Source organism: Mixophyes fleayi, chromosome 5 (assembly GCF_038048845.1).
Source record: "Mixophyes fleayi isolate aMixFle1 chromosome 5, aMixFle1.hap1, whole genome shotgun sequence".
NCBI lineage: Eukaryota > Metazoa > Chordata > Amphibia > Anura > Limnodynastidae > Mixophyes > Mixophyes fleayi.
Genome location: NC_134406.1, coordinates 54,977,353 through 54,998,036, shown reverse-complemented (window position 1 = coordinate 54,998,036; position 20,684 = coordinate 54,977,353). Strand labels below are relative to the sequence as shown.

The 20,684-nt window shown below is 37.9% G+C and overlaps 1 protein-coding gene across 1 annotated transcript in view; it reads left to right on the top strand.

The window, feature by feature from the left end:
• Positions 1-20,684, top strand: part of HDAC9 (histone deacetylase 9) — a 397,896-nt gene that overhangs the window by 11,492 nt on the left and 365,720 nt on the right.

Below are 20,684 nucleotides of genomic sequence, written 5' to 3'. Positions count from 1 at the left end.
ACTCCGCCCAGCAGGTGGCGCTGCAGCTTGGTTTTATTTTTTCCACACACACACAGACAGACTAACACACGCCACTAGACATTTATATTATAGATATTGATGGACAAATAGAATCATAAATATCACTGTGTAACTTACATATCATATCCTATAAAACAGGGGAAGGCAACCTGCGGTTCTCCAACTACAGAGGAACTGCAAATATCAGCATGTTATAATTTAGGATGACAAAGTAATAACTATTAGAATAGTCCCTCTAAAGCTCCTCTACTTGGCCCTGTGCCTAGTTCCCCCAGATGAGGACCCTGTACAATATTTTCAGTGATGAAATGACTACTTGCAACTGTTATAATTTTTTCTGGGAATGCTCTCCTAATACATGATAAGGAATACAGAATCAAACAACATAAACAGGCTAATATACAAACAAAGTTGAATATAGACACAGTATAAATCCACAGGTAATTATATATGTTCGTAAATAAGGATAAATTCAACATCCTGTGCGGATGGATAATACACTTTAATATGATCAATGAGTAATGTAATACGTATGTGTAGGAGAAGTAGAGAATTTCCTTGACAATTCTGTGCACAAGAATTGCCATGGTGTCTAAGGAATATAGGACTTATTGAAGCCATGTGAAACATCCCTACATTCTGATTGGCTGTTTTCTCTATACCAAATTCACAATTTTTTTCTCAACCTCATATTTTTCAATATTTTTCAGGACTATCTGCAATGTCGATAGTTGTACTTTCAGCAAATAAAAAAAAAAGTCACAAAATTTTTAGGGCAATCATTTTGCAAAATACTGAAATTTGCGGGGAATCAAATGTGCAGAAATGTTTTGCTCATCTCTAATCAGCATGATATCTATCTGAATTGATATAAGTGTTAGGCAGCCTGTGGAAGTACAAGACCCAAGTGTTGAAAGATAATAAGCAATGCACATATCAAGTAAATCATACATTTTACAAAATGTTAATCTTTATATTGAGATCATTTACTGTCATTAAACAGTGATGACAATGATACTGCAAATAGCAAAATAACTCTTTGCTGCACCATATCAAACACAAATATATTTATCATTTTGTGTGACATATGCAAGAAATGCTACAAAGGACAAAGGGGGATATACCCATGGGAAGCACTTAGATTGTATTTGGAATCAAACATCTAATTGGCTGCTAATGGCAACACCAACTTTTTACTGTGTACTTGTTTTCATACATTGTAGCTAGTGGACCCTACAGCAATACACACAAAGGGCCTGATTCATGGAACTTGAGCATAATTCCGACTGTACTCAAATCCAAGAGGATCTCAAGATACATTGCAATTTGAATCTGGGTGGAAGTATGTCTAAACGTTACTTGCTGTGTATTAACAGACAGAACAGACTGCAGGCTATGCATTTGCATTTGTGCAATAAAAAGTCCCATCAGAACGCATGCCAAACTAAAATATTTTCTAAATTATATAAACAACTCATAAAACTGTAATAATAATTTTTTTAATTTTTTTTTTAAATATTTTCTTTTTATATTTTTTTATAAGACATAAATCAGGATGTTCTTCATTCATACTGTATATACAATGCGTTTTTACATTATCTCTTGCTTGCATACAAACGTTCTTTGCTATCTAGTGGCACGTATAGATGTAATTTCTAAAACAAAGGCGATGCTGTGACAGTCATCACTATCAGTTGCCATTTACACCTGTCCTGTAGCTAGTGCAAATGATCCAGGTAAAAAAAATGTACTTTTGAGAAGCCCAGGACTTCAATCAGACTCATACGCGTTGGCACGCCCTTAGCTTGCCTAATTCAGTTGCCCTTTCCCACCCCCATTCCGCTCTGCAAGTCACAGGCATTCGCAAGTGTCATTTGTGTGCAGAAATGAATAGTATGCCATTGTGTTCACTGTTGTAGGGTCTGTTTCTGAGCATGTACAGAGCTATTTCACGCAACATACCGCACACGCAATGGACTTACGTCCAAAGACGACTCAGGCCCAAGATGTTTACATGCGGTAACCCCCATATCTAAGGGTATTATGTCTTGTCACACACTGATGGTGCTTGTTTACTAGCGTGCATAAGACAGACAGGCAGATCAGACAAGCACAACAATGACTTCTTGAAAGTAGAAATACGCACTAAATATATTTGCTAAAATATAGAATTCAATATTTTTAAATAAGCAAATGTATTTCAAATTGGAAAACGATTCAGCCTTTTTTAATTTTACTATAGTACTTGTATAAATCGCACACATTTACTGCAGATTTTGTTTCTGAGAACTCTAATTTTAGTGTATACCATAGTAATTAAGTTGTTACTACTAATTATTTTGTCACAGGGAACTCCATGACTGTATTCCTCCATGTAAAATTCCATGTTAGCCCTACAATATAGTCATATATTGGGTCAGAGTCCATGGGAGGAGCATGCATAGCAAGATCTCAGCTTTCTGTATTAAGATTTGAATATAAATAGTAAAGTAGAAACAAATAAATAGAATTCATGCTTCAGATTTGATTCACATGCAACATTATAAGCAACCCTTGGCTGATTTATTATGTTGTAGTTAATATTTTACGTTTGCTGAAACAAAGAGAATAACACAGTCATCAAATAATGATCAAGGGTATGCGATTTTCTTTATTTGTTTAACACTTGATTAGTCTTCTGAAATATTTGATTCCAGTTTGCTATCTTCATCGTATGACTTCTATTTCATCCATCATTCTATCCTTTGGATCACCCATTTTATACAATCTTCTCACTTCCTCCTCAGTGTTGTCCTGTTGGCTCCTCATTTTCCATCCACAACGTTCTCAGTGTGGCACAGCGGGTAGCCTAACTGCCCCACAGCTCTGGGCCATGGATTCTATTCCGACTAGGGCACTTTCTATGTGAAGTTTGTCTGTCGGTGATAGGCAACCTGATACACGTCAGAGGCCCTCTTATCTTCAGTAGGACCACATATGTTGGCCTGGACTTTTCTTATTTGCAGTGTTGGTTAATAATATTTCCTAACCTGCAAATATGGATCGTTGAATATTATAAAGAAAGGCCAACAGTACACACCAGTGTGCATGTACCCTCAGCATTCGCACTGAAGCTTGTGTGCACCACTGACACTTTCCTCATAGGGCTGAATGATCTCTATTCACAAAGCAGTAAATGTAAACGAGACTCAATCTACCATGTTCTCAGGGAAAGCACTTGTGTTTATGAGCCTTTAGTCCTATCGCATCCGTGTAGTTTGCTAGGAGATTTATATGTGTTGGGAACAGAATAACAGATGTGTGTGCTATTTATTTTATGAATAGTATATTCTCAGTCTTTAGTAAACATAATTCTGTAATTTTGTCATGACATAATGTGTCATTATAGATCAGTGAAACTAGTCATTAATGTTCAGAATGTTTAGAATGCAATAGAATTTGGAGTTTTCAAGGACCTAAGGTTAATTCATGGATCAATTGATATTTAAATGCAGGCAGCCTTCTATTGAGCATTGTTTTCAGTCAATGAGCGCACTCATAGATACTCATAGATAATACTACTATGCTAACATGTCTAGAGTCACAATACCCAAACCAAAACAGCAAGGGTGAGGAGGAGGTCACTGAGCGTTGAAGAGACAGTAAGGAGTATATTTTTTGGGAGTATTTCTTTCTTTTTTAGCTTGTCAGTTTACTACTGGCATTGTTATAACCTGCAAATGTACTGACATTCAGTAAAATGTAAGTCACATTTTAATTTGTCATAGTACAAAAATATGACATTATTTCTCTGAAACTACAACATTCCCCATGTGCTGTGAGGACTGATAAGATTCTATTGTTCCAATATTTTCCAATTAATACGACAACTTTGTCCTAGGTGCCTTTTTGTTCAGTTGTATTTTGCATTTCCATGATATAGGGAACGTGCCTCAGTAACAACGTTGTTTCTCAGGACATTTGGTCAAAGTTATACAGTACTCTGACATTAGTGTTCCTGCTGCCGCTTGTCTATTAAGCAGACAGAACAGTGAGCACGAGTGCTTCTGGGTACACCTGTACAGAACTTGAAGAAGAATTGACATAATTAAGTTGAATTTCTGGCTCAATGTTCAATGATTGGAGTCACAAAGATAACTAATATAATGAAATAGAAGAATTGGTCAAATGTCCTTTAGCTTAATTAATAGCTTAAGTAAATGCTCAAAGCCCACTTATCTCTAGTCATCACCACAATTTCCAAAATGCTGCATTACAGCCGACCACTCAGGAACATCACAGATGTTTGAGTCTCTTGTAGGGGGTCACTTCAAAAACATCCATGTAGTGTTGCAAGCCAGATAACATGTATAGGCGGTATTCAATTGGCCGCGTTACTGTACAAAGTAACGCGGCCTGCGTACTATTATCAGTATTACGGTAATAATGTGCTTAAATACCGTTATTACAGTAAATTTACCGTAATAACGGTAGTAGGATTAGCGCTGCATTAATCTGGAAGGAATTGAATTTCCCCCTTAATGTCCATTTTTTTTTCTTTTAATTGAAAGCCTGGGAAAGTGCTTTTGAGATCCAAAAGTGTCCAAAAAGGTGCAAAACCATAAAAAGTGCACTAAGGAATGCCGAACGTGGCCCTCCTCAAAAGAGAAAAGGCCCTAGTCCCCGACCCCCAGAAACAAAAGGTCCCTTAGGGGGCAAGGGTCTTCAGACCCCCTTTACCGCAAGGCTAGGGGGGGCCCTTTAGCCCCTGGGACCGCAGAAGCTTCACCGAGGGCTCAGCAACTGGCCCAACCCCAGAAGGGAGAGCAGATGATGGTTTCAGGGAGTCCAGAACCTCGGGCCACACAGTCCCCTGTAGATCTTCAGGGACAGAGCCCAAAAGGGCCAATCCACACCCAAATATCCAAGAAACGTGAAAAACATAAAAGTGAAAGTGACAAACGTGGAGAAAAATAAATAGTGCCGAGTGGATAAGGTCCCAGCCTAATGGCTGGGCTGGTTGTAAAAATATTCTCGCTCAGCCAAAAGGCCAGGGCAAAGAATAAGGGCGGTGCTAAAACAAAGCGGTCAAAAGTGCATGGGTGCCAACAAAATCATGTGAAATCTGTATTAAGGTCTCATGACCTGTGATTTATGGCACCCCTGGGTCGCCACTCCGGAGGCACAATTGTCCCAGGCTTTCAAAGCAGCCTACCCAGCCCCTGGCCAGAGGACCAAGTGCAGCTCTGCCACAACTGCACTAGATCTTAGCCAAAAGGCAGAGAAGCGATGTAATGTCCATTATGTCATATGGATTATTCACACAGCACAACAGCAAGCTGCAAATGTTAGGTAACAGTGGAATGCACACTGCATTCATACTCAGTTTACTTGCAGGGATGTTTAGGTCATAAAATGAACCTGTTGTTACTTTATAGGCTGCTGATACTAGTACAGCAGTGCAATGAGATTTCAGGATGTCCAGACCTGAATCTATTGTATGCTGAATGCCTTGTGTCTGAATAAAATAAATGATTAAATAAAAATTATTTAAATTAATGTTAGACAGATTGTACATTTAGCCTGTAATAATTCAGTAGGGAAGTCATGCCCATGTGTACAGGCACATTATCTTTCTTACTAGCCCCCTCCATAATATTGCTTATAGCAGGCCTGTACTTATTTATAGCCACACCCAGCATAGCATTGCTCCGAGCTATTTCATATCCAGCCAATGTAGGTGTAACCTATTAGGAGTATAGTAGCGCTGTCAGTGATTTGCAGATAGCCAGCTGCATTGTACATACTGGCCTCTATGGGGCAAATTTATCAAGCTGCGGGTTTTAAAAAGTGGAGATGTTGCCTATAGCAACCAATTAGATTCTAGCTGTCATTTTGTAGAATGTAATAAATAAATGATAACTAGAATCTTTAGGCAACATCTCCACTTTTTCAAACCTGCAGCTTGATACATTTACCTGTATGTGTTAAACTGAATGAGGCTCAGTTACAAATACAAGCAATATTCAGATTTTACGCATGTATTGGTAAATAACTGTAATGAAACCTCTTTCCACAAGCCTTTTATGTACCCCATGCAGTGACTTTAATCAGGAGTCCACTTAAGGGGTAATAGAGAAAATAAAACAATAATACACGTTAGAATTTTATGGGACATACAGCTTTGTTTTTTTATTGCTTTGTTTATTATATGTTATAGTATTATTACAGCATAAAGTAAGTGTCTTAGTGTCTTTCCTCTTCTTTTATTTGTTTTAATGACCTTTATTTCCATTCAACATTGTATTAAACTAGGAGTTTTACTGTGCTTTTCACATGCAAACAAAAAACAACAAAAGATCCAGTAAATGGTGCTTATTTGCAACATCAATATTTTTATGTCGACTCATTTAGGATTATACATTAATCTCGATCCCTTCTCAGAATTACAGCTATATATTAGTATGCTGAATTAAAGAAAACTGGAGTCATGACCTATTGCAGAACAGATGCATCATCCTATTTGACTCATCAAATAAAACTAGGTTGCTTGGGCTGCATTATGTAGCCTGGAGCAGATGGTGCAATAAAGCAATAAGAACCTCCCAATACAGACCAGCTAAGTATAGTCATATTGAAAGGATATGTTAGTTTTAAAAAGCAATACAGGTGAAAGACGTACATAAAGCTCTATATTGATTCTCTTCAAAGCAGATTTCCACCTTCAGATTACTTATTGGCTTGTACACCCCTCCTACATCCTCATCTGAGTACATTGCTTTTTCTTTCTAGCATTCGTACAGATATGTATTGATTTACAGTCCCAGTTGGAATGACACAAAGCTGTTTTGAATGCTAGTGAATTTGGTATGAAAAGCACAGCAATGCTATTTTACAGGTCGGCCTGATGATATATGGAAAACATGGCCAATAATCACAGGAGCAAGCTAAAAATAACAGCAAAAAGCTGTGTACTTAAGAAGAGTTGCTGCAAGTAACGTATGTATGAAGTTATGTAAATAGTATCTCTATAATCAGTGATTTTTGTATGGCATCACTTGGAATTGATGAGCGTAATGTCCAGTGTTCATTAGGAAAACATCTATTACATGGAATAATGCACCATAAACTGTATGAATACAGATATGGGGCAACACATTTCTGTGACCTGTGTGAAAGCACTTGGCCATTGAACTCCTTGGTGACCTTATTGTCTGTGGCCGATTCAATTAGCAGCGAAACACTGCAGTATCATCATGCGGTGTGTTACCGAGTGCTGCTTTGGTAAAGACCTTCACTCTTTTCTTGTTTGCACCCAAGAGCGAAGTGTTATTAATTGCCAATAATCCACACATAACAATAGCTGCAAGGTTACTACGGAACCTCGCAGCTACTTGAATCCCCCCTATGTGTATATTGACATGTACACACTTTGCAGAAAAACAAGAACATTAGAAATTAGAGTATTATTAAATACGCAACAGTGCAATGAGACCCAAGCCCAGCACCATTTGGTATTCATTATTTCAATGTTCATATTTTCTTGGTAAATTCCTAAGTAGTCTCCAAATATGTAGCTTGTTGTCCATCTCAGTGTAACCATATGTTGTGCTTAGGATTAATTTACCAGTTCCTAAAAATAGGGGGAACCCTACTGTACCCTCTTACCCTTTTTTCCAGCGCTTAGGGTTACTTACTAACATTGCTCAAAGGTGCAAATGTTAGGTCTCAATTGTAAAACGCTGCAGAATTTGCTGGCTCTATATAGATAAATATTATTGATGGGTGATGCAGTGGCATAGTGGATAGCATTCTGCCTCACAGTGCTGGGTCTGACCAGGTGCTATCTATTTTGTATGTTCTTCTCGTGTGTGCGTAGCTTTCTTCCAGGTGTTCTGACCCCCTCCCTCATCCTCCCGGTTAAGGTCTTTGTGTGTGGTAGGGAATTTAAATGATAAGCTCCACTGGGGCAGGGACTGATGTGAATGATTAAAAAACATTCTTTGTAAAGCCCTCCATATTATATTAGCATAATATTAATAAAGGTACATAAATGTGAAGTAACCCATAGCAACAATTCAGCAATTAGCTTTTATATGTCAGCGGCACATTAGACAATGGAAGTAGATATCTGATTGGTTGCTGTGGTTTTAGTGCACATTTGCACCTTTGAGCAATGGTAGTAAAGACCTTCAGTGGATGTATTTCTTTCATTACATTTGGGATGGGGTGATTTGTTCCTTTATTATGTAAGCACATTAGCAACAAACACAACACGAATATAGTTTTGTAACTAATGGAACACAATTATTCTTTCTACGGAATACAATATATAATACTGAAGTGATGAACGGATACAAGTTCTGTGAATGTGCCAATATATATCACATTATAACTGCAGCCATCTGTTCTGAAAAGCTTCCATTTATGGAGGAATGTCAATACTAGTCTTCTTTGTCTGGGAATACGGTGATTTATACTGTTTTGGGGAGATTACATTATTACATTTGTAATGAATATTTCATATTGAGAAAGCAAGCAGAGCTTCCGGAGAAGTGGTTATTATATGTTTGCAGTAAATAACAATCTAGTTGTATATAAAGTAATTGCTGTGTGAAAAGATGATGGAATTTTGTGATTTTAGTCAAACGGAAATAGCCTGGAAAAGCTTTTAGTCAATAGAGTAAAGATCTGAATCCCCTAGGGTTTAAAAATAACCATTAAGCATTTTCGTGTTTTTTTCCCCTAGTTCTGTTGTCTTAATTGCACCATAATTGGACATTCTGTTTTGTATTTCAACCAAACTACAATTTTTCAAGTTGAATCTGAAAAAATACTTTTAGGACACAATTTAAAGTCTACTGATGGTTGAGTCAATATCCTTCTCCCTCTAGTGCAATACCCATCATGCTTAGCGCCCACGTGCATGCCTACAATCTGCATACATCATACCTTGGCTGCTTTGCGTGTAAAATTTTGTGTGTTCTATGAATGTGCGTTTTCCCATGTCTTCCTAGGTGAAAAACGTCTAGGAAGTGACAGCCCGAGTTCATTTACATTACCACTCACCATTCCCTAATTATCGATGTTGTTCGGATTTTTTAACCCTCGTTTTATTAACCCTTTCATGTCTAGATGGTTCCATCTTTTCCAGGCCAGGCCAATTTTTACAGTTTCTTTTTCCCCAGGAATATACACAGTGATTTCAACCCACAAATTAGTCCTCTAATTTTGGTTTTCATAAATGCCTACTTTATTTTACTTATATGTGTAGTTTATTCTACATATATGAGTATTTTATTGGAGATCTTGTGCATTTGTGTGGCTAAAATAGTGTACATATAAATATGTGTGTGTTTGTGCTTTTATTTTATTTTCTGTTGTTTTAATGGAGATGTTACTGTTTTTCTTTTTTTTAATTTATCTTTTCAGTACACTAGCATGGGTCAGTGGCATTTGATCCCATATTAGAGCATGTAAGCATGCATTAATGCTAGTGTTACTGCAGCCCTCATTATGGCAAGTGGGCTCTCCCTCCTTTAGAGAGGTCCTGGTGATGATGTCAGAAAATCAAATACCAAATAATGTGAAGTGAAATATTTGCAATAACATGATGATGATAATGATTTATAGCAACAAGGAAATATGAAGTCATGCAAAAAGATGAATTTGCTGAATATTTCAGCATAAAATCAAGAATTAACATGCCCTCTATAGTAAAAAATGATATACTTTTTTTAGTAAAGTGAAAAAGTAAATAATGGATATTGAACAGCAAAATAAATTCCACTTACATGAGGCCCAACTCTCCCCACACATGACTCCATAGAGCCTTACATTCCACCATGTAGTCAATCTCCAACATATAACCACTATCTACTATATAAATGCCTAGTGGCGTGTGTGAAAAAAAACCAAACCAAGCTGCAGCGCCACCTGCTGGGCAGAGTTATACACTGACCTATATATTTCTTGAAGGAGAAGTGACAGTTGGGAGTGGTTGGTGGTTGCCGGGGGTGACAGTGGGGAGTTTTTAACACCTTAAGTAGCTTGATGAAGGATGTGGTGATGAAGATGAAGGATGAGGTGATGGAGAAAAATGATGAGGTGGTGACATGTGGACAAAACCACGTTAAAAAAGGGCGCTTGCGTCGGGAAGTAACGCTCTTCCCCTGAGGAGGCCTGGGCTAGGCCCAAATGCATGACAAGAACCTTTTTAACACCTTAAGTAGCTTGATTTGACTAAAATGCATCAGTATCATGCACGGGTTAACTTTTATCATATATGCACATACATACCTCAGCGGTGTGACACAGAAGTATGACAAATAAGATGGACACTCTCAAAGGAAAGAAAAGAGAAAGGTGACTGGAGTTCTTAGCAAGATAAATGCGAGTCACAGTGAGTCATGAGTCGTCCATTGAAAAAGTACTGGCTATTGAATTCATGGTAAATCTCTAATTCTAGCACCAGCCTGGTCACACAAGTGAAATACCAGCTTTGGTTTGTTCACTTTGCACGACTGTTTCATAAGATGGCTGATTCTGGTCCTCTTGCCATAAACTGAGAACTAGAGATGGGCAAATTTCAGAGCTGTACAGATTATTCCAGATTTGCCCAATAATTGTTGAATAATTGACTCTGTCATGAGAATCAGATCAATCACAATGTGAATGTATAACCTTATGAATGGCGCTTAATGCCTCTCTGGGACTCATTCTTCCAGATTGTTCTGGGACAAAATGTGTCTATGTGTCCTACTATACCTGATTGTGGTATGAGCTGCGACTTATCATTGGTCTGACATTATTCTGCTATCTTCACTTGCACTGTGCACATTTGCTACATATCAGCATGGCCTGATTACCTTATTTTTTATTTTACTTTATACACAGTTATCCCTATAGGGAGACACAATTTGAGTCCAATGGATTTGTGTAGGTTTTTTCCATTGTGCAAATTTACCCATATGTTCATATAGCCTTCATTTTTATTTTATTTATTAGTGTAAAACCCCATTGTTTGTTGTTACTTGTCAATGCCCAAATAGCAAATAGCTATTCAAATACCCAGGCAATAGATTGCTTGATATCTTAACTGGTGTATTTGTTACAACACACTGACTGGTGCAATAAAAAAGTTTTTCCTCAACCTGTCATTAGCATCATTAGATATCTAAAGGTACAAATAAATACCTAATTCAACTGAATTTTTTTGTTGTTGTTATTTACAAAGCACTGGCAGGTGCAAAAAACTGATTGATTCGGCAATTGTCATAAGAGCCATTTGGTATTTATCAGTACCCAGGCAAACCATTGTCCTCTCAACTGTTGCAAAAAATATGTATAATTACACTTGTTACTATCCAAGCCAGTCTGTACATCTCCGCTAATTGAAGGTATTTTATTGTGAAGCCCCAGTACCAAGCTTATTGTATTGACTGTGAAATACTATAATAAGAATGACAACTTGTGTGAAAAAGTTGTACAGAAAAAATGCTCATCGGCATATGGCGGGTCATGTAAAGTCGGACGTAAGTCTAATTTGTAAGCGCAAAAAATGCCCACGCAAACACGGGGAGAACATACAAACTCCAAACAGATTAGGCCATGGTCGGGAATTGAACTCATGACCCCAGTGCTGTGAGGCAGAAGTGCTAACCACTTAGCCACCGTGCTACTCACGAACTCAACATGGAACAGATCTGAATATACATGCGCTTATGAATTCAGGTATAGGTCTGCTCTGCTCTACTACACCAGACACTGCAGGATATGTCCAATGTCTATGTGGAATATACATTGGCAAAAAGCGCACAGGAGAAAAAAAACCTATTCAATCATTGCTACCTGTTAATAATATAAGCATTAATGACAAAACAGATAAAAAAATGTTTTGTTTTTTTATTGTTTTTCCATGAAAAACATTTATTAGTATGTTATGAATGTCTACTGATCATAAAATACATTTTTACAGTTAATCCTGGTTGCAAACACCTGTTGTAGCATGTATATGAAATTGTCATCACTAGTACTGTACTCAGGACTTAAACTAGCCCTGTAGCTGCAGCAAAACAAATGGCAGAAAACAAGTAACTTTGAGATGCCCAAAGCTTGATTCCCTAGAGCTATAAATTGACTACGGGCGAACGCCCCTTCACCGCCTCGTTCCCTCCCAGAAATCGTGTGCTTTGCGTGCAAAGATGCAGTGAACGTTGCTGCGTTATGTGATGTAGGAGCCGGTCCTACGCATGCGCAGAGTGATTTTGCGCACGATACACAAAAAAACGGTAGTTACGTTCCTTGATGAATCAGGCCCAACATGTCACTCCATATTCTCATATCCAAAATAATGTAAAAATAAATCGCTAATATATTTTATTCCATTAATTTTTTCACAGCAAAATTAGCATAATAAAGATACTTGTTTAAATTTATAATAAAATATAAATTAGTCTTAATTTGAATAGTAACTCTGAAAGAAAGAGCAAGTTATAAGTTTAAGCAATTATACTAAAATATTGTATTCTATATCATTCATAAATTTGGGTTAAACACAATTATATATGTCAATTGGATCTAGACATTTATATCCATAGTATATGTTCTGCATAGAAAATGTAGTCATGTTAAATTGTAGCGTCTCGTAAAATAAGTAAAACCAACAACACTCAACTTCTGCTATGTGCTGTATTATTACACTTACATTAAATTGCTGCTTAAAGGACAAAAACTGAAAACTCAGATTTGGTTTAAATACCCTAATTACAACCCAGTCCCATAAGGTAGCTCACCTAGAGTTAGACAGGCAGGTTTTCCTGGAGAGTTGCTTCACATCTTCTGTGCACTTGATGCTGCTCTGATATCTCCTGCTTGCTTCCGCACGCTCCCACTGGCAGCATGTTGTTAGTGAAGAAAGACCAAGGTCCAACAATATCCGCTGCACTCAGTACCTGCTGCACTGCTGCCTCTCTCTCCTGCCAGTACAGTTATTCTCAGACAGGCAGCATGTTATCCACTGTGTTATCCACTGCCAGCGGGAGCATGCAGGATGAATGGAAAAGAATCACACTCCCCCCAGCTAACTTTCCACCAGTCAGATTTTCCACCAGTCAGTCCTCAACATGTCATCCAGTGGGGACTTGAATAGGACTTAGCAGGTCAGAGAGAAAGTTCTGTGTCTTCTAGATGATCTTCAAAAAGGAAAGGGCTACTAGGAGAGTTTCTTCATGTTTGGAAAAAAAATATTTGCAGGGGTGTAACTAGCAATCAAAAGTTTTAATGATGTATCAGTGCCACCCAAGAGTTATTTACTGCTAAGAAGGCCCCCCGCACTGCTCTTCTGGTTATGTGCGGGGTGGTGCAAGTGCAGGGGAGCCTCATTTGGGTTTTTCAGTTCCGCTGTAATAAGAATTCAGTTCCACAACTGAAAGTCCAAACAGGCCTTCATTACGCATGTGTCAGCCCTACAATGCTCAGAAAAGCAGAGCAGGGTCCTCTGCAGCTGATTGACTGAACATCGCTGGGCCCTCTTCACTTTTGGGGCCCCATAGCCATTTCACCAACTGCTGTAAGTCCACCACTGGAACTGGGTCTCTCCAGAATACCGACACTGTTCAGGTTGTTGAGCCACTGTTTATTCACACCTCAATCAAATATATATGGGTTAAATACACCTCTGCTACTTATTTATTACTGTACGAGTCAGTTTCTGTGACCCAGCTCAGTCTGAAAATCTTTGAGGTTTAATGGACAATGGAGGTCTCTCCTGTAAGACAGGTAAGAGGGTTTTATATAAAAACTTCTAAAAATGTATATTAGACTGAGTATAAATGAACATAAATATTGTACTGCAATAAGCATAATATCTCTGGTCAAAGGAATCTATATTAGGGCTACAAGGAATAGCTCTAATGCAGCTATATAGGAGTGAACACAAAACAATAAATAAATAACAAGAGCATATGATAAAATGCAAAAATAATTGGTTGGATTGCTGCGTTGTCTGGCCAAGGGTTTAGTACCGTTGGTGCAGGGGATGCAGCAGCCATGGGGGGCTCCCTTCGCTCTCAATGCCCCATGTGCATAAGTGAGTTTTGCACCATTGGGTGGCACATGGCGGACCTTATAAAATGCTGCTATTGTTCCCCACAAATGTCTAATTACACACCCGCATCTTCCCTTATGGAAATATTGTGTAACAACGTAGGGAGAGTAGAATCTGTATGGTACCCAAGAACCTATACAGAATGGATTACTGCACAAGGGTACTGACAAAGTTACATATCAGCATCCCTTCAAGCTCATTCTACACCACTGCAATCAATATATTGGGGGAGGTGGAATTAATGGGCTGCTAATGGAAATATAGTTTAACTTACATAGTGGTCATTTGGCCAAGCATCCTCCTTTGCTGCCTTGCAATTCCAGGTCCTTAGCTACATACTCCAAAGTCCTAAACAGCAACACCAAAGCCCGTTTTAAACTTTTGCACTACTAGTAGGTTGCAAATAATGTAGATTTTAGAAGCCATTCAGTCAAGTATAGGAGTCAGCAGGATCTTTTAAGTATCCAGGAAAAATATCCAGCCATTGATCTAGATGGAAAGGACTCCCAAACAATAGGTGCATTGTCTACCTGGTTCCTGCAATTTGCCCAGCCCTGAGTTCCAGTGTGGCACTCAAGGGGGAGAAAGAGCATAGATTACTGTAATTGGAATAAAACAGATATAGGAATTAAAACCAATGTGATGTAGTCCTGGAGGACAGCCATCTGTTATTGAAGAAACCTTATATAGACACTTTCCTGTGTTTTTTTCACATTGTACGAAAAGACGTATGGGTTATAGATTTTTGTCACTTCAATTGTTATTCATTGAGAAGGAAAGAAAAAAAAACAGTTGTGCATAATTCATAAAGATTTGAGATTTGGTCTTTGTAGATGGTGCTAAAAATAGGAAGAGAATTGTGATATTCCCTGAGAGATAAATTAAGCATGCCATCCAGAATGCTGGAAACTATGTTGACCTTGATGATGGGATCAGAGAGAAATATGGATATAATATTCATAAACTTCACAGCCTAGAATTATTCATGCAGAGCCATTGCCCGGTGAGAATAAAGCTATTTATAACTAAAGATTTTGACAGTAACATCTTTGAAAATAATAAGTTACCTTATCTTAGTTTATTTCCATTCGTATTGTCACAAGTTGCCATTAACCAGTAGAACCCAGAGGAGATTATATAAAGCGTAAAGTAGACGATTTTCAGCACAAAACCCACATCTGTGGCGCTATGCTCCTTAATTTGCTCAGGTTCACCTAGATTTACACAAAAGCAGATTGGTTTATGGGACAAGATAGCAGCATATGCAGAGGAGCAGAAGGTTGTACTTACTGATGGAAGGACTTTGGTGGAAGGAGAGTGTTCCTTGCTAAGAACAATGTACGTGGGTCAGTGTAAAATCAAGATTTAATTTTGATGGAGCAAAACTCTTTGATTTCCATACTACACAAAAAATGTTGATTTTGCCCCAACTAGGAGATGACAGAGATCGGCTCTTGTCCTATACTTTCAATGGGAGAAGCAAATTTTTTAAATGCACTTTTACCGATGTAAAAAACAAAACTTCAAACACACAAAAGTACCACATGTAAATAACATAGGCCATAAACAAGGCTAGTATTTTAGGATGAATCAGGATTTTGCATTAACTTGTTTTGTCTATATTTATGAGTGCAGTACTTGGCTTTCTTTATAAACGGTTTTCTGCAATTTGAACCAGCATGCCTAAAATATAATAAATTACATTTAACAACCACCAAGGGGTAAATGTATTAAAGTCCGGTTTTTTCAACTCGCCGATTTCCGGCGAGTTGACAGCTAAAATTGAAAGCGGCACTGACTTGTAAAGGCAAACTTAAACTTGCCTTTACAAGCCAGCGCAGCTTTAAATTTTAGCTGTCAACTCGCCGATTTCCGACGAATTGAAAAAAACAAACTTTAATACATTTACCCCCAAACCTTTGGTGTTTTTTGTATGTATGAGCTAATTTTTTTTAGCTTTCTGTTTTGTTCTGCTAAAAAACATGTTTTATTGGATTTGTGCTGCTCAGGGAGATGGATGGAGGAAGTGGAATAGTTAAATACACACCAATCCATTAGATCAGTCATGCGGCCCATCACCAACAGCCAGATCTGCACATTCTAGGCCTTAATGTATATTGTCACTGAGCAAACAATAGGACAATGACTGAAAACAAAGCCAGCCGATCCTGGATTGACTGCATTTATTGTTCTTCCCAATAAACATCTGGGGGTAAATGTATCAAGTTGAGAGTTTTCCAGCGGGTTTGAAAAGTGGAGATGTTGCCTATAGCAACCAATCAGATTCTAGCTTATCATTTTGTAGAATGTACTAAATAAATGATAGCTAGAATCTGATTGGTTTTTCAAACCTGCCGGAAAACTCTCAGCTTGATACATTTACCCTCTGATATCTCTCTGATACGTTGATCAAGATTGGCAGCCATTTTGGGCTCATATGTATTGGAATTTGCACCAATCAGCTCTAAAATGGCCTAATTGACTGGAATAAAAATACATTATTTAGGCTCTTTACTGACACTATGCATTTATGATTTTAGTTGACTGGCAGTTTATCAAAAACCCATACCGACTCCAACCTTTTCAACTATTCCTTAAATCTGTTCCCTAAACTTGCTGCCTTGGAATCCAGCCCCGTCCTTCCGTATGTGCTGGCCCAGAGGTAAATTTCCTTCTTCCCCCCCATTGCCAGCACTTTCCTGATGTTAATGAAGGTTGCATGAAAAAACTGTCGGAGGGATGAATAAATAATTATAATTAATAATTGCTATAGCTAAAAGTTCTTCTGGGTACAACTTTTAGTCATTGTTGATTCCAGTGGTCTTATTAGTGCGACAACTCACGTCAACCACGATTACTTTAGAGACCATTCTGGAGTATTCTTAGGCTCAAACTGCTTTAAAAGTCATTCAATCATCATAAAACATCATCAACCTCCTGATATAATTTGTTATAGTTAAACTAGTCTGAGTGATTATAGGAAAATTATTTTTTGTTAGATGTTTAAATGATTTACATCACATTTTTATTGATGATAACTTTGATATTATTTGCAAAGTATTTTTTTCCAACCATTTTTCATGAGTCAACTCATTTAAATAGATCACCCCATTTGTGTTGGGGATATCAGAATATTTCAGAATGATTTCAATATTATCCTTGTTGACTATATGTCCGATAGTGGCTGTGTGTGATATAAAGTAACGATGTACAGGCAGATCCATTCTGTGAAGAAGCAGTGCTCCTGGGATTTACCCTTCCATTACAGGGGCAAGATAATTAAATAATACTGTAAATTTGAAGTGAATATTTTTCTATTCACCATTATCTTGAGGAAGCAATACATGGAAAAATCCATTGGTCTTGTTTGACCAGACAGAAAATGTTACTTTACAGGCATCTAGCTTATCCTTTAACAAATTGTAATTCAATAAAATAAACAAAAAAATACAAGTCTGTTTTGGAAACATACAGTGAAAGAAGCAATGTTGAAACCATAGTTGTAAAATAGCAAAGAGAATAATATGACTGAAAAGGTAAAATGATGATGAACAATAAAAAACATTCCAAACTTTTCAAGACACCGAGGGGTATATTTACTAAACTGCGGGTTTGAAAAGGTGGAGATGTTGCCTATAGCAACCAATCAGATTCTAGCTGTCATTTTGTAGAATGTACTAAATAAATGATAACTAGAATCTGATTGGTTGCTCTAGGCAACATCTCCACTTTTTCAAACCAGCTGTTTAGTAAATATACCCCAAAGGGGATGATGCAGAGTTGGATATAAAATGGACATAATTGTCATCTAAAAAAGCTGGATGTAACAATTGCACATCCATATGCTGACTTTAAGTGGGGAAGAGATAGGCACCTTTACAGTTGTGGAGCCTTTGCTGCCATCTTAAAGCCCCTAATTTAATCTGACAGTGGTTTTGTTATTCTGCTAAAACGTCACACGCAGCTTTTTAGTTCCATTAATTATATTACCTCTAGAAGTTTTCTCACTTTACATGTATATCAGAAAACACTCTCACCTCTCTCTCATTCCCGTTCAGTCCATATTCTTGATGTCTGCTCTAACTTAACCTTGACTTGTGTCTCCTTCTGGAAAGTACTTTTCCATTATAGAGATACATATTGCTAAGTACAATGCACATTAGTATATTATGATCAAAGGTTACCCATGGGAGTTCAAAACCTATTTATATAACCTTTTGCATTTTCCTTTTCTTTAAGTGAGCATAAGATCACTACATCCAACCACACTGGTGCCCTGCTAATACTGAGTGTAAACCTGGCTATCACATGGAAAGGAACTATTGTAAATATCTTGGTGTCTTAAGATAAAACGGTAATAGCCATTTCTTTAAACAGTCCCCATAGTCACAGTGGAGGCAGATATTAATGGGAATTGAGCCCTCAAAATTGATGCCTCTACTATTCTTTGGAGATAGGTGTACCTTAAAGTGACCCTAACCCTATATTTTATACTTATTCCTTTGTATTTATCTATAAATGTTAATATAGTAGAACTGAACAAACAAAATTCTTGTTATAAAGTTTTACCTAGTTTCTATGATGGTGCTAGTAAGTCAGCAAGCTCACAATTTAGTTATTATTTGCTTGCTCTTCCTCATAATCCCTTTGTCTCTTCCCAGAGCTCCCAACTAATTCATTGGAGGTCATCAACAACTCACAAAATAACATCTTGGGAATATGGTGTAATGACACAGGATATGTGTGACATCATTGGCGCAGGGAGTGACATCATTGGAGCCCTGTCCATCTCCCAAAATATGTCAGTGAGCAGGCAAAGAGGTGGCAGAGAGCTCCATATGTTTCTCATAGCCTGCACAGAGGGAGATCTATTGGCATATTTGTGGCAGTGTTAGAAAAATATTCTGTCACAGAATTGCCCTGGGCAAATTAAAGAACAAGTAAAGCCACTATTAACATATTTCAAAAGCTGTGTATCACTGAGCTAAGTCTCTCCCACATCTTTAGAACAGTGTCTGAAGGGTTCATATTTAGTTAAGTATAAACAAGTTACTTAATGTATATTATTCATCTGGTTGATACCCAGTCTTTGATATATCTTGCATATTGATAATACTTGGTTCACTATTGTCTTTTACCCATGCCAATCAGTGAGGTATACACTCTGAATTAACCAAGAGTGATTCCGTCACTGGATTAATATTGAATGGCTTATTCATCCATGTTAGCCATTTTCCGCTACTGTTACCTGCTTACAAATCATCGCCAAAAAATATATTTCCAAGATTTTATTGTGTAACAAAATCACTGAATGGCTATAGCACTTTTAAAGAAACTTTCAGTCAGTTACGCTGCTAATTATACATAATATAACAGGTACAACATCACAACACAGAGTCTGTCTAGCAAGCCAACACTCAGGTGGTCCTTCCTGGCAACAGGATTCTCCTATGCCGGCACAGTGGTCAAGCTCAATGTCACCCTGTTTCAGCAGGCACATATCAACACGAGACCAATCCGAGTTTAAACTGGCAAAATCCAAAATATTCCAGGCTTTACTGTTCTGCTCTTATCCTGTCCATTGGGAATCATAGCCCACAATTGTTTCTGAAAATACACGTCTCTCAATGGCCCTCAGGTACTACTGTTTTTGGTTGCCCTCGGTTTCCACAATGGTGGGTTCTGGGAAGTGGGAGGGGTTTAGATACTGTAACTGATTTAAATAATACCCCTTATCATCTGGGTTGGACAAGGGCCTGTTCCTGTTCCTATATGACTCCCTGATGATAATGGCTCTGTTGAGTCTGCAGATAGAAACTTGTGACAACACATATAAACCTCGCCCAACATAAGTGCCTAAGCACTGTAGAAAAGGTGGTCCTACCTTCCCCTCCATATAATCCATTGAGTGCCTTTTTAGTGAATATCACAGCTGTGACAGGCCGGTCCATGGTAACTGGGCACTGGATGAGGTGGCCATTGGAACAAAGTTGGTGAGAGATCGGGAGAGTGCCTGAAGCCCAAAGGTGGCCATAGCTCTTTTCCTAGAACATTTAGCAGGTTGACATGAACACATTAACAAAGCACAATATTACCACATGAAAACATTTAAGAATAAGAGGTGATGTGACACCATCATTATTACTAAAGAAAGTTGGTCCCAGGTGTGCTTAACCTCAATTGATACTACCTAGTACCCTACGCTCATCACAGTGTTACAAAATTGGTTGCGAACTGTGTTTTGAGCACAACTGAAAATGCACTAAACAAGTGTTAAAGGAGGTTTTTGTCAAACCATACTAAACACTACCTACATATTATACATAATAATACATGTCTAGGTGTACTGGCAATCAGTGACATTGAACTTTTATTTTTAATTCAGGTTCCTGATGCCAATAGGATAAATTATATAATCTATAGTTGTTTTACAGTATCTGGCCAAAAAGCTGGCTTTTATGACTAAGCAAACTTGCTGTCAAAATGACGTGATTCACGGTGAATCGCCTGATTTTGGGCCCCCCGCATCATTTTGTCGCGTGGGGTGGCGCCAAAATGCCACGATTCTCCGCGCCCC